We start from the raw sequence: 15724 nt of genomic DNA on the forward strand, positions 1-15724 counted from the left end.
TATTTTTGTAATGTATTTATTTTAGAGATTTATTCTGTTATGTGTTCTACTGACAAATCAAAAAGAAGGGGCGGAGCACACGCGGGCTGATGGGAAGTGGGGTAAAGCTAAGTTACCGGTAGATCTGTCTGTTGTCGCAGCGGACAATAATGGATATATATTTTTCCCAACTTTGGAAATATACATTTTGTTTCCTTGGATTACTTTCAACGGGACCCGGACTTTACAAGTCTGCATCATACGTTAATTACAGGTATCATTTACCATTTATGATGCCAACTGTGACTCTAGAATTGTGTATTATCTATGCAGTTACACTCGTGGAGTTTACAGCTCGGTCTGGGTTAAACTTGTGAATGTGTCAAAGGTTTTAATGTGGGCGCAAGCGGCTTATACATGGGTGCGGCTTGTGTAAGATCAGATCACCTATCACTTATTCTGATATGTTTTGCACGGGCGAATGAAAAATGAGGGGTGTAACAAACACAGGGTGACGGGAAGTGGGGTAAAGGTGAGGAACAGACGCGGAGGACAATAGTGGATACATATTTTTCCCACCCTTACCTTTGGAAATATACACTTTTGTCCTTGGATTACTTTCAACAGGACCCGGACTCTGCAGGTCTGCATCAAACCTTAAGTACCGGTATCATTTTCCGTTCATTTTGCCGGCTGTGATTTTTGGACTGTGGACTTTAATGAAGAACATTTAGTTTCAATCGAGGGACTTGAAGTCGGGTTTGGGTTAATTTTGTGTCTGTGTTACATTTTTTTAATGTGGGCGCATGCGGCTTATATACAGGTGCGGCTTGTGTAAGTACAAAATCGGTTTTCCTCTTAAAATGTGGTGGGTGCGGCTTATAATCAGGTGCGCTCTACAGTCCGGAGTTTACGGTAGTTTGTGTACATATATTTCTTTTAATTTGTGGCTTTCAAAAGGCAATATAGGGTCGGTATACGGTGTAAGGTAATCCTTAGGGGGTCTTCAACCTAATGAACTTGCTTCTAATGTCATCTGGATATCCCCTAGGCAGTCTTCCCAAGTGCTATCCAGGCTGTAAGCTAATTTAACACAATGGAACAACACAAGGTCACTTAATTAAGTCTTAATTACGCATTACTCACCTAACCTCTCTCCTAAATGCCTCTCGCAGATGTTTATTATATGAGAGAAGCTAACGCTAAGTGACAGCTTGTTCCCGTAGAAACAGACTACTGTGACCCCTCTCGCTATTTGGCGCTTCGAATATCAGTGGTTCACTTCACAGATTTTGAATTCAATTGTCTTTCATGCCATTGATATCAACGTTTTATGCATTGTGATTTGAGCAGACAGCACACAGAAAATGCTATCACAGACGCAGGTTTGGGAGGGTTTTTGTGTTGGGAGGGCGTAATTGTCTGTGTGAGTGACTGTGATTGGCTAGTGAAAGCTCTCAGTCCAACAGCAGGACGAGCGTAAAAAGTTAGGTGAAATATCAATCATTGTGTTTGGGTTCAGGCCGGGCTTCTCTTTTGCTGCCTTTCTTTTTTAAACCGTCGTTATACTTTTTTTCTCGCTCGTTTTTGAGAATCCGTGCAATGGATTCCCTCCCCTTCTCACGATTCCTTCCCTCTTCTCTCGTCTGTGGCACACTCTTCCCTCCTCCTAGCAAATACGATATAAAACTTTGGGTTTGCTCCGGGCTCCGTCCCTCAAATTCAGTTAATTGGTCAGATACAGGCTGAATTATTTTTTAGGCCCGATCTTACCTCTATTTATCAGCACGGCGACAGCTAGCTTTTAGCAGTTTGTTACAATGAAGACAAATTACTCAGCTAAATCGGAAAGTCAGAAGAGTGCAAAGAAATACTGCTGGCCAGCGGGTGCTTCGTGAATTGTTATTGGAGAGAAGGCAATAGCGAGGCTGCAGGTCCAGCACATTGCAGGTAGTTGCCTTGCATGGCTGATGCTGCTATTGATGTGTGAGTGTGTGTGAATTGTGAAAGATTTTATACATTTGACTATAAAGGATTGTATACGATTGAATATAAGTTACATTTATTGAGTGCAATGAAGATTTTCATTGAGTGGGCTTCAGGTCACGCTGTTCCAAATGCGGAATGTTTTAGCTGGGGAATTTTGATAACAGGACTCTGATGAAGGACGGCAGGCATTGTTTTGATAAACGCTCTGCTGTTTTGAGTTTTTCCAGACATCGAGGCGAGGTGGTGGACCCCACGTGGGGGCTTTCCAGGCACGCCCATGGGAGGAGCCGGCACAGCAGCTAGCAGAAAAAACGTGGGCTGAGAGACGGAAGTAGAAGATCGAGAGAGGAGGCTTGACAGAGACTTGAGCGACACTAATTCGGCTAATTCGGCCATATTCGATGGCGTTCACTTAGTTAAATTATTTAAGAAATTAAATCTGCCCCTGTGTGGAAATGCCGGTCTCTTGTTCATTTTCCCATCAAGAAACGAGCGCACATTGTTAGGTGAAGGTAGGTTGTGTTTGGTTAATGAAGTCAGATAACTAATTCGAACAATTTGGTAAACGATACATTTTAATATTAAATTCCTAACAATGGGGAAGTGTGAAGCACATTTTAAAGCGCTTTGGAAGGTCTTCAGAGACTTGAAAAACACTAAATAAATGAGACCTGGCTCAATCTGAGGATACCCTATTCCAGCCAGACGTTCTCTAAATCGCTTTGAAGGACGCTGCTTCATTTTCGCGGGTGTTTCCGGTCCCGGTTCCTGCGATAACAGAGGGATTACTATGTTTAGAACGCGAGCTTCAGAATCACACAAGGAGCGAGACCCTCTCGCGTTTACACAAAAAACGTTGCCAGAATGCTTTTCTCAGCGTCTGTTAGCAAACAGCTGCCGGGCAGCCTTTAGCATCTCAACGCCCACCGCACGCTACCTGGCAAGGATCACCATCTCCCCAAAGAGGGTGAAGGCCAAAGTCAAAGCCAAAGAAGAAGTTAAGATTCAGACAAAAATATAAAATGGCGACATAAAGTAACTCGTGATCGTGTGCACTTAATGTCAGGGAAAGTTCAAGATGAACTGGAGCAGAATCGGTTTGCGTTCCTTGGCTTAGAAATGAGGGAATAGAAGAAGAAAATAGATGAAGAATAGAAGAATAAGCCAAAGACGGAATCTAAAGCGGATTGGCTCAGAAAAATGAAGTGGAATATGTTTTTGTTTAGTTAATATTCACAAGCAATACAACACAGAGTACCGTATTTTCCGCACTATAAGGCGCAACTAAAAGTCTTAATTTTTTTCAAAAGCTGACCATGCGCCTTATAATACAGTGCGCCTTATTTATGGAACAAAATTAATTCGCAGTCTTGCAACTAACTTGCAGCCGCCGACTAGATTTTCCCCCGAACGCAAAGTAGTCCGCGGTGTATGCTGAGATTTATTTACCGGCGTTTCATTGGCTAACCAATGTGTCAATCATCATTTGAATCGATCACTATTGGCTAAAGTTATTCGGAGCCTCGGATAGGCTAGAGGGCCGAAACCAAACCCTGCAATTGGCCGAAAAAGATGTGTCAATCATCAGTTAAATCGATCACTATTGGCTGAAGTTATTCGGAGCCTCGGATTGGCTAGAGGGCCGAAACAAACCCTGCAATTGGCCGAAAAAAATGTGTCAATCATCCGTTAAATCGATCGCTATTGGCTGAAGTTATTCGGAGCCTCGGATTGGCTAGATGGCCAAAACAAACCCTGCAATTGGCCGAGTTTAGCAATGGCGTAGCAAGCTTAGCAAGCTTGCTAAAGTACACCATAAAGAAACATGTTTTATTAGTCTGTATTTGCAAATAATTTACTCTCCTGGATTTACTTCACTCGTGGTTGTAAGAAGACCATGATTGCGTATCATTATTGAACGTGAGAACTTAGGTGAGCTATGCGGCTTTATATTTTCCCGGTATCTTGTTTTAGAACCATCTTGATGTTGCTGTGATGAGTTGAGTGAATTCAACTCGATTCCAAGTGTTTATTGTCATATGCACAGTAAAGTTGCGAGCGAAAAAGAAAATAGAAACTAAGGAATGGTTGCCATTTCTTGAATTCCAAGACTTTAACCTTCCGAATTATATTTGAAATGACGCATTTAAGTGACATCGTACGGACACCGCATCCGCACGTGTCTACGACACGTATTTGCTTCTTTGCAAGCTTTGGGAATGTTAAGGGGGTAATCAGTTGGACTGAATCATCTGACTGTTTTGTCGACGTTCCCATTGTAGCGCCTTATAATCCGGTGCGCCTTATCTATGGAAGATATAGGACCAAAAACTATTTTTTGGGGGTGCGCCCTATAACCCGGTGCGCCCTATAGTGCGGAAAATACGGTATATGTTGGGGCACATTATGAAAACTGAAAACATGGCAACCCTCACAAGAATATATTATTTATCCTCTGCAAAGAGTCTCTGATAGTATATTTTACTGAGCTTAGATTTAAGCCTGGACTAAAATATTAATGTCAGTACCAGAAGGGAAACAGGTCCCAATTGCGTTACGTTTCTCACAAGTTTTATCGAATGAAAGAGGAAGGGCTGCGCCCACGATCTGGTGTTCGCTAGGCGTGGGAAGCAAGTCGCTCTCGTACTCGAATTGTGATCCGAACATGGAAGTAGATCCTCTGGAGCGAGCGATGGCGGTGTCAGGGGCGGAAAACTGGTGGGTAGCCAGGACGGGAGAGCAAAAACATGGTCGTGGTCGGAAACGGGTAGTAAGCCGGGACGGGAGAGCAGATGTGGTCGGGATCAAAAACGGGTCGTAAGTCGGGACGGGAGAGCAGATGTGGTCAAGATCAAAAGCCGGAGACAGACGGGAGCAAAAACGGGACAGGTGGAAGTCAGGGTCGAAAAAGGCTTGCCTAATGTTTACTGAAGTTCGCAGACGGACTGACGACAGAGAACTGACAGGACTGGATTCAAATAGTGACGAGGCCCAATCAGAACCCGCGGCGGTTGGCGCCAAATGAGCGGGCACAGCTGAGTCGAATCAGTCATTATGACAATTAAATGTTTAATTAGTTACACTTCTTTGCTTTGGTGCCCTTAATCCTTCCACGTTTTTAAGCACATTTATATATTTTTTATTATATATTTATATTTTTAAGAAAAAAATCAAGATGCAATACAAAACCGAAGTAAAACGAATCTAATTAAATGCCTATTAGTGACGTACTTTTCTGTGCAAAATCTATTTGGTTAATCAAACGGAACACAATGCAAAACGGAATAGGCATTGGGGCACAGTTTGAAAACACTCACAAGCATATATTATTTATCCTCTACAAAGAATTTCTGATACCACAGTGGCTTATTTACTGATCTTAGTGTTATGGCTGTATTTATCACGCTACTTTTTCTATCTGTTCCATCTTTTTAGGCTCAACTACCGTAATACCTTTTTGTCAAGATTAGACTAGAAACCAAAATAAAACAAAAAGATTTCAATGTCTACGTACATTACGGACTTTTCTTTGCAAAATCAATTAATTAACTGTAACACACAATGTCAAATAGAATAGATGATGGCGCACTACTTAAAAACAGTGGCAAAACTCACAAAACTCCTTTACAAATGAGCTTCTTTGTGTTCCCTTGATTTGTTTATTTTAATCAGTCCATTTTAATTAAAAAGAAAGAGAATTTATAGAGAAAAACACTCTGTCAAGATTCATTGAAATCCAAATGAAAACAATTTACCGTATTTTCCGCACTATAAGGCGCACCTAAAAGTCTTAATTTTTTTCAAAAGCTGACCATGCGCCTTATAATACAGTGCGCCTTATATGTGGCTCAATATTAAATTCGCAAGGTCTCGCAACTTACGCAACAGCCGCCGACTTTAACCTTCCGAATGATATTTGAAATGACGCATTTTGAGTGAAATCGTACGGACACCGCATCCGCACGTGTTCTCGACACGTATTTGCGTCTTTGCAAGCTTTGCGAATGTTAAGGGGGTAATAAGTTGGACTGAACTATCTGATTGTTTTGTCGACGTTCCCATTGTAGCGCCTTATAATCCGGTGCGCCTTATCTATGGAAGATATAGGACCAAAAACTATTTTTTGGGGGTGCGCCCTATAACCCGGTGCGCTCTATAGTGTGGAAAATACGGTAAATTTACCGTATATCATAGGAAATTGTGTATTTTTCGATACAACTGTCACAACCCAATCGCGTAACGTTTTCCATAAGTTTTATTGAAAGAAAGAGGACGGGCCATCCAATGCTCGCTGGACGCGGGAAGCAAGTCGCTCTCGCAACCGGATAGTGATCCGAATACGGAAGTGGATCTTCCGTAGCGGGCGATGGCGGAGTCAGGGACGGAAAAACAGGTCGATACCCGGGACAGGAGAACAAAAACGTGGTCGGGGCACAGGCGATTCGCATCGGTAATTTTGACAACAACGATCCGTTTAGTAAACGGAAAATCCAATGCAAAGCAAAATGGACGTTGGGACACAAAACCAGAAGTGAAACACTCACAAGCATATATCTTTTACCTTTCTGCCCGCATTAAGGCAGGATACAAATATAGCTGTCATGATTACTGATGTGACTTAGCTGTGCCCACTCATTTGGCGCCAACCGCCGCGGGTCCTGATTGGCTCCCGGTCACTATTTAAACCAGGTCCTGTCTGTCCCCTGTTGTCAGTCCGTCTGCAAACCTCAGTGAATATTAGGCAAGCCTTTTTCGACCCTGACTCCCAGCTGCCCTGTTCTTTGCTCCCGTCTGTCTCCGGCTTCGACCCGTTTTGATCCTGACCACGTCTGCTCTCCCGTCCTGGCGTACGAACTCTTTTTGTCCCCAACTACGTCTACTCTCTCGTTTTGGCTTACGACTCGCTTCCGACACCAACCACGCTTTGCTCTCCCAGTCCCGGCTACCGACCGTTTTTTCCGTCCCTGACACTGCCAGCGCTCGCTACGGAAGATCCACTTCCGCGTTCGAAGCACAATCCAAGTACGAGAGCAACTCGCTTCCCGCGCCCAGCGAACACCGGATCGTGGGCGCAGCCCTTTCTCTTTCCTCCAATATAACTTGTGACAAACGTAGCGCAATTGGGTCCTGTTGCCGTCTGGTCCTGCCATATAGCAACATTAATAATACCGTGAATTCCGGACTATAGAGCGCACCTGATTATAAGCCGCACCCACCGTTTTTTAGGTGATCTGCTACTTTTGTTCTTACACAAGCCGCACCCATGTATAAGCCGCTTGCGCCCACATTAAAACCTTTGACACATTCACAAGTTTAACCCGGACCGAGCTGTAAACTCCACGAGTGTAACTGCATAGATAATACACAATTCTAGAGTCACAGTTGGCATCATAGATGGTAAATGATACCCGTAATTAACATATGATGCAGACTTGTAAAGTCCGGATCCCGTTGAAAGTAATCCAAGGAAACAAAATGTATATTTCCAAAGTTAAGGGTGGGAAAAATATATATCCACTATTGTCCGCTGCGACAACAGACAGATCTACCGGTAACTCAGCTTTACCCCAATTCCCATCAGCCCGCGTGTGCCCCGCCCCTTCTTTTTGATTCGTCCGTAGAACACATAACAGAATAAATCTCTAAGATAAATACACTACAAAAATATACAGTTGCAAATACATATCATACATGGTTACACATATTTACGAAGAAAGACGGTACACCGAGAGAGTTTTTTAAAGCTTTAATAATAATAATATAACTTTCATCCCAAACCGTGCCTTTGAAAGGTAACCAACACGCAAAGTATCAAACGTGCCTGTTAAAAAAAAAGCATCCCATAATTGTGAAATTCACGAAAGATCGTCCTCAACTTCCTCCTCATAACTATCGCCATCAAGGGGGTCTTCCTCATTATCAGAATGTACCTTAACTTTACAGACAATGTATGCATAAACTTAAAGGTTGCAGTCTTTCTTGGCGCCCATATTCTACTGGTCTTAATCTTACCTTTTATACTCTAGCGCCGCTGTTGGCCGTTAGAATAATTCCATAAATTGGCCGCTTCACTGAATAAGCCGCAGGGCTGAACATTTGGGAAAAAAGTAGCGGCTTATAGTCCGGAATTTACGGCAATTGACTTTCCGAGTTTTAGTCATTTGAATTCGACAAAAAAAAAATCATGATTCAAGGCAAATTGAAACAAGGAAACAAGCTCCCGCTGGTAGATGGTCCAAATAAGACATCAGTAATCATTGAAAACTTCCATCGCCATGACAGCAAAAAGTCAAAGGTACGTCATCGGCATGCATGAAAAGTCAAGTTTCGTTAGGGCCCTGCCTGAAGGCGGACACGTAACTCATTTTTGGGGTCTTGACCCATAACAAATCAGCTAGCAGAGATGGATATTGATTTGCAGTGTGGGTTATGTTTCCCGAGATAAACATGGGGGAGGGGAGTCTGGGGAAATGTGCAGACAATCTCTCCGTCTCCATGTGGAGACAACCCCAATCTGCACTCCGTATTGATTGTGAGACCACACGGCTGATAACTGGACCAAATCATTGGAGGGAAGCGGCCTTGCATCTTGCTCCGATGAAAAATATATGCCGTGGCTTCAGCAATAGCAACGCCATTTTTGGAGTCGACACGACAGAAAATTGGGGTGCTCGCTGGGCTTGGGCAAGTCTGACCTTTTCCAAGGCCAAATTCAAGCACTTGTTAAGGACTTTCAAAACGTAATTTACATCACTGTTAAAACTGTGGTTCCAAATAGTGGGGTGGTCTCCACCAAGTGGAACTTTGATTTTACCTTTCCGAGGAATCAAATGTACCGTAAATTCCGGACTACAAGCCGCTACTTATTTCCCAAACGTTCAACCCTGCGGCTTATTCACGTTTGATGCATTGCGAGCGTGATCCTACTAGCGTGTTGGTACCTTTCAAAGGCAGGGTTTGGGATGAAAGTTATATTATTATTAAAGCTTTGAAAACTCTCTCTGTGTACCGTCTTTCTTCGTAAATATGTGTAACCGTGTATAATATGTATTTGCAACTGTATATTTTTGTAATGTATTTATTTTAGAGATTTATTCTGTTATCTGTTCTACGGACGAATCAAAAAGAAGCGGCGGAGCAAACGCGGGCTGATGGGAAGTGGGGTAAAGCTGAGTTACAGGTAGATCTGTCTGTTGTCGCAGCGGACAATAGTGGATATATATTTTTCCCACCCTTCACTTTGGAAATATACATTGTTTCCTTGGATTACTTTCAACGGGACCCGGACTTTACAAGTCTGCATCATACGTTAATTACGGGTATCATTTTCCATTCATGATGCCGACTGTGGTTCTAGGATTGTGTACTATCGACTTTTGGATTGTGTTGGTAGGAGGCTAGGACCTTGACTCAGCCTCTTAGCTGGAAGCAAGTGTCTCGACCTATTGGCTCTGTAGTGTATTATTATTTGACGGATAATGGATATTTGATAAAGAATTTAGAACAATAAATCTCTACAAAATCACAATCGTGGAACTTACAGCCTGGTCTGGGTTAAACTTGTGATCGTGTCACAAGTTTCAATGCTGGCGCAAGCCGCCTATACACAGGTGCGGCTTGTGTAAGTACAAAAGTGGAAAATCACTTAAAAGGTAGTGGGTGCGGCTTATAATCAGGTGCGCTCTATAGTCCGGAATTTACGGTAACTCACTATCTTTCTGCGAGTGTGTGTGAATGGGTAAAGTGTGAAGTGCATTGTAAAGCGCCTTGGAGGTCTTCAGTGACTGCTTAAAGCACTGTATAAAGTGCAGTTAATTTCCCATGTACATTTACTTTCAAATGTATTTTATTCGTTACTTCATACGAGTTTTTTTTGCTGACTTTGATGGCTGAAAATAAAGTTCTTGCTTCTTGCACATACTTTGTGCTTTTTTGAAACGTTACTATCTACGATCCACAATCTTTTTCTGTCAATCGGCTGGTATGAACTGACATGTATTCCATCGTTCTGCCTCAGCCATGCTTGCACAGCTTGACTACGTCACACTTGTTGGGGTAGCGCGCTTTACATGACAGTGCCATACAAACTAATGCTAGCTGCCGTTAATCACAAGGGATGAAGAAAGCAAAGCCACTATAAATCAGTGTCGGTGTCATTTTTAAGCAGACCTGTTGGAATTTTCTTTATTTAATGCTTATTCTAACAAGTCCGATTGCCGAGAAACATGGCAACAATTTCAAGCATTTTTAGACATTGACCCAAAATTCAAGCACTTCGCAATCCTTGAAAACACATTACAATTCAAGTATTTTCAAGGACTTAGAGCACCCGTACAAACCGTGTTTTGAAGATAAGCAATAATAAGTTCTGCCTGCGAATCCTTCTCCCACACTTGAGCTTCAATAGTACAGTGGGACCTCGCTACTTCGTGGTTCCCTGTTCGCGGGTTCAGAGCTTCGCGGGTCCAAAAAATAATAATAAAATAAAATAGTTTAAAAAAAATAAATAAAAATAAATCTTTTTTTTTTAAGCATTTTTGAAGGGGCCGACTACTTCGTGGTTCCACGTTCGCGGGGTTAGAGCTTCGCAGGTCTAAAAAATTATAATAATAAAATAAAATAATTTAAAAAATAAAAAATAAGCAAATAAAATGTTTTTTTTTCCTTAAGCATTTTTGAAGGGGCGTCGCTTCTTTGTGGTTCCACGTTCGCGGGTTCAGAGCTTCGTAGGTCTAAAAAATAATAATAATAAAATAAAATTAAAAAATAAAAAAAATATAAATTTTTTTAAGCATTTTTGAAGGGGCGACGCTACTTCGTGGTTCCACGTTCGCAGGTTCAGAGCTTCGCAGGTCCCAAAAATAATAATAATTAAAAAAAGAAAAAAAGAAAATAAAATAAAATAAAATATTTCAAAACATTTTTGAAGGGGCCTCGCTACTTCGCGGATTTTCACTATTCGCGGGTGTTTTGGTCCCCATTAACCGTGATAACCGAGGGATTACTGTATTCAAGAGGTTTTCTCAGTCTGCGTTTTCATAATGTAACGCCACATGGAATAAAAGCGGTCGGCCAGCCACGGCACATGAATGCAAAATTTCAATATGTCCGAATCATTTAGAGCAGGGGTACTCGCACTTATTCAGCATGCAAGCTACTTACAAAATGATCTACTCAACTCCCCAAAATTTGAGATTCAAGCTCAATCTAGCATTCATAAACAGTGTACTCATTAGTGGAATTGAATACTCACGATATTTCTAAATATATAAATTAGACTATAAGGCGCACATTTTTTTCCAACGATGCGGCTAATTTCTGCATGTTGTCTAACGGCCACCAGGGGCAGTATAGGTAAGAGTGAGACGGGTGGAATATATGTGTCGAATTAATGTGACTTTGCGCTGAAATTAGCATGGACAGACCCTCATAATGGACAAGGTGTCAATCGAAAGGGGAGGGCTAACTAACATAGTGGGAATAATATTACAATTCTGTTTATTTGTGAACGGAAACCAACCGATTACTAGAAGCAACGTCCAGCGTTATCCGTCAGCATTATCGTGTGATTTGGAGTAAATATTTTACATGGTTGGATTCTATGGCTGGTCCTTGATGTGACCAAGCTATTTTCCCGGACATTCGTATAAGTTAGATACCAGTGTTCTCGTTTGCCCGCGTCCCTGCGTCCTAGACGCATTATTTTTGCTAGGGACGCATAGTGTCAAATCAACGTGCGTCCCCGGGACGCAACTTTTTTGACACAAAATTGTCATTATCATTTTTAACAAAGATTTACCGCACTCCAAACTTTTCGTCAGGCAGATCCGCCATTGTTGTTTTGGTCTCGCGGTTCGAGTTTTCGTCTGCACGCCGGTCTCCAGTTCGAGTTGTGTAGTGAAAGTCCGTGTCTTTTTAGAGAACCGGCTTTTTCGGCTCAACTCATTAAAGAGCCGGCTCTCAAACGGCTCACTTGCTTTGATGCATTATATTACGATTGATGATGTATAAAGAAGTGAAGAAAAAAAGGAAGTATAAAAGGAAAAAAGGAAAAAAAGACAGGTTTGTGGTGATCCCTTTTAATCAGTATATTACCAACAATAATTTAATGCAGAAAATGAATTCATAATTTGACTAAGAAAATGTATTATTCTACTTAATTCTATTTGCATGTATTTTTTCCTTCTGCAGTGAACGTCCAAGCGACTTCATTTTTTTAACTTTTTTATAATAAACCTCATTCATGTCCAGCAACTCAGTGTCTCACAACAAAATGTTCATTCACAATATATATGATATAAGGAAACATGTACAATATAACGTGTTAAATTACATAAATAAACATGTTTGGATTTAAAAAAAAAAAATTGTATTCTGTAAGGGAAAATATGACAGTTTGTAAGGGCATGGAGCACACTATCTTTTGGGGACCCATAGATCTCTGTTGGGACCCATATATTTTTTAGCATGCGAGACCCATCACTTTTCAGAGGTAAAATGAACACTGGATACTGACCAGTTACGCCAGCTTTATAATTTTCGGGTATCTTGTTTCAGTCTGATCAAGATCTTTCTCTCATGGGTATGTTTTGAAATGGTCATCATATCTTGAATCCCAAGGGTTTAAACTTTCAAATGATATGTGGCATGACTTATTTCAGTGATTGGTGACATCGCAGACACATATTTTTTTATCAAAAGTTTATCAATGACAATTAGGACCATTTTCCGATAAACAGCAAATTGTCAATTCGTGCAATTAGAAAAAACGAATTTCATGGGAATATCGGTCCTAAAAATAATGTTTTTACCTGAATTACCAATGTTTAATATTGTTGCGTACAATGTTTAGTACATTGTAATCAATGAGAATACGATTATTGGCCAATTGTAAAATTGTGCAATTAAAAACACATTCCATTGGAATACTATAGACGTCTTGAAAATTGTGTTTAAACCTGTAGTGCCATGTCTGATTGTTGGCGATAGGAACAAGTGGAGAGGTGTTGTTAAAGGATAGTGGGATGTTTAGGCGCGTTCTAAGGCACCCGTATGATGCAGGAGGGGTAAACCAGCGAAAGCTAATGGGCTCTGCTGTTGAACAGAAGAGTGTGTTGTCACCCTGACCTGCTTTCGTTTGTCCCGTTTTCACCTGGAGGGACGAAAACATGACCAACTTGGGTGCCGAGGTACTTAACTTGTTGGGGGTGTTTGGGTATTTGGGTTGGCCATGGTCATTTTTTTTCTGTGTTTTTTGCTACTTTTTCCTTTTTATCTTCTTTGTTTTTGTGTATGTCTTGCTGTCGATCACCCCTCTCGAGGGATATCACCAAGATAGATAGATATATATAGATAGATAGAGATAGATAGATATAGATAGATAGATAGGTATAGATAGATATAGAGAGATAGGGAGATAGATAGGTATAGATAGATAGATATAGAGAGATAGGGAGATAGATAGATTAGATAGAGAGATAGATGAGATACAATAGATATAGAGAGAGAGAGATAGATAGAAAGATAGATAGATATAGATAGATATAGAGAGGGCTAGATATATATAGAGATAGATAGATAGATATAGAGATGAATAGAGATAGATAGAGATAGATAAATGGATAGAGAGATAGAGAGATAGAGAGATATCTAGATAGATATAGAGGGATAGATAGATATAGAGAGAGATAGATAGAGATGGATAGATATATAGAGATATATAGATATAGAGATAGATAGATAGATATAGAGATAAATAGAGATAGATAAATGGATAGAGAGAGAGATAAAGAGAGATAGAGATATTAGAGAGAGATAGATATATTAGAGAGAGATAGATATATTAGAGAGAGATAGATATATTAGAGATAGATAGATAGATATAGATAGATATAGATAGATAGATAGCCATGTCTGACCTCTTTGCAAAATCTGTTCACTACGTTTTAATCAATAACAATGAAGACAAGTCATTCAAAAGTGCTATTGATACAGATACCATTCTAAAAACGGCGGAATTGCAGTTCCCTACCTGTTCTTGCGCTTTTCAGTCGAGTCGAAAAAAATATTGCATCATACCGAGAGTTGTTTGCCCGTCAGTTTTCTTGTTAACTTTAGTTTTGAATGACAAAGCGTTCAGCTCGTGTTCCGGGAGTCGGCAAACAAGCGGCGTCGCTTGATTCGCCGGCGTTGTGCTTTGGTACCTATTTTGATACTAGCTATTGTTCGCATCCTCCGGATGCCGCGCTAGCGTATCAGATGATTCACCCCCAGAAGAGAACGCAGAGAGAACAAGGAGAAAGAAGGTCAGCGAGCATCAAAGCGCGTCGGCTCGGCTCGACGCCGCTCCGCACGCCGCTCGTGAAGTCTCGGTTGCGGCGAAAAAAAGAGCGCCGGAAAGAAACTCTCTGCTGCGGCGCAGAGGACGGGTTTGCTCATGTGCAGGCTGGTCTTTGAATTTGGAAAACCTATACGACCGCAAAAGGACATTTCATCATTTTCCACCCTCAATGACTACGACTTGTGACATAGTAATAGGAGGCCTTGGCAAATCCCCCAAGGACTACAGTAATCCCTCGGTTATCGCGGTTAATGGGGACCATAACCACCCGCGAAAAGTGAAAATCTGCAAAGTAGCGATGCCCCTTTAAAAATGCTTTTTTTTTTTTTTTTTCTTAAATTATTTTTGAGTTATTTTGCCATGGTCGATATGATTTTGTATAATGGGGACCAAAACCACCCGCGAAAAGTAAAAATCCGCCAAGTAGCGACGCCCCTTCAAAAATGCTTAAAAAAATAAATATATATATATATATATATATATATATATTTTTTTTTTTTTTTTTAATTATTATTTTATTTTTTTATTTTCATTTTTTTAGACCCGCGAAGCTCTGAACCCGCAAACGTGGAACCGCGAAGTAGCGAGGTCCCACTGTATACTTGATTTAAGAAATAAAATGCGGTGTATTGTCATATTTTGGGGTTTATTAAACAGCTTCTTTGACAGTGACGCGCATTCAGGGGAGGGCGGTGAGACTTCTTCACATCTGTCATCATGGAAATACTCAATTTAAAAAATATGGTTATATTAATTCAATTTTAAAGTTCTTTCTCATTTAACTTCACAATTTGCGATTTCACGTTATATTATGAACATTTTTAATACAAATCTTATTGAATTGAATTGTTTTTATGTAATTCAAACATCCAAGGCAATGTATTGATAAAATAATATTCTCATGGTGCGTAATTATGTCGATTGGAGGGGCATTCTCATGTACAGAAGAATACGCAAATTTCTCACTTCTCTGTCTTTTTGACAAGTTCAGTAACTTCAAACACCGTCATCCAATACTGGTGGTACTAGATATCTGATACCACACCCAAAGAGGCATGATATGGTCAAGCGTCACTGGTCCATTCAAAAAAAGGAGCTGATCGATAGCTCGTCCTCTTTTCTTCTACTTGGCTAGTTCGTTACAAACAATGGTACCTACGAACATTTCTTTACGGGATGTCAAAAAAATTACGGACACTGCTGTTTGTATTGTGAGCACCTTTTTCGGAGTACAGGACAGTACTGTAGTGCTTCTTTCCATCCTTACCGGTGTGAAAGCTCACCCAGACTCCACCGGCTTCCTCTTCCTGTCACAGTCCCAGTTCATGTGTAAAGATACTATACCGTATCTCCAGCGCGCCAAGATCTTTGACATTTTCAAAGTTAAATATCTCGTGCATCCAGTCAATACGGATG

The 15724-nt window shown here is 40.9% G+C and overlaps 1 protein-coding gene across 1 annotated transcript in view; it reads right to left on the reverse strand.

Annotated features, from left to right (window-relative positions):
• pcdh15b (protocadherin-related 15b) overlaps positions 1 to 15724 on the reverse strand; it is a 247267-nt gene that overhangs the window by 111713 nt on the left and 119830 nt on the right. The window lies entirely within an intron of this gene.

Source organism: Urocampus carinirostris, chromosome 19, assembly GCF_059441175.1.
Source record: "Urocampus carinirostris isolate Australia breed hairy pipefish chromosome 19, RoL_Ucar_1.0, whole genome shotgun sequence".
In the NCBI taxonomy this organism is placed as follows: domain Eukaryota; kingdom Metazoa; phylum Chordata; class Actinopteri; order Syngnathiformes; family Syngnathidae; genus Urocampus; species Urocampus carinirostris.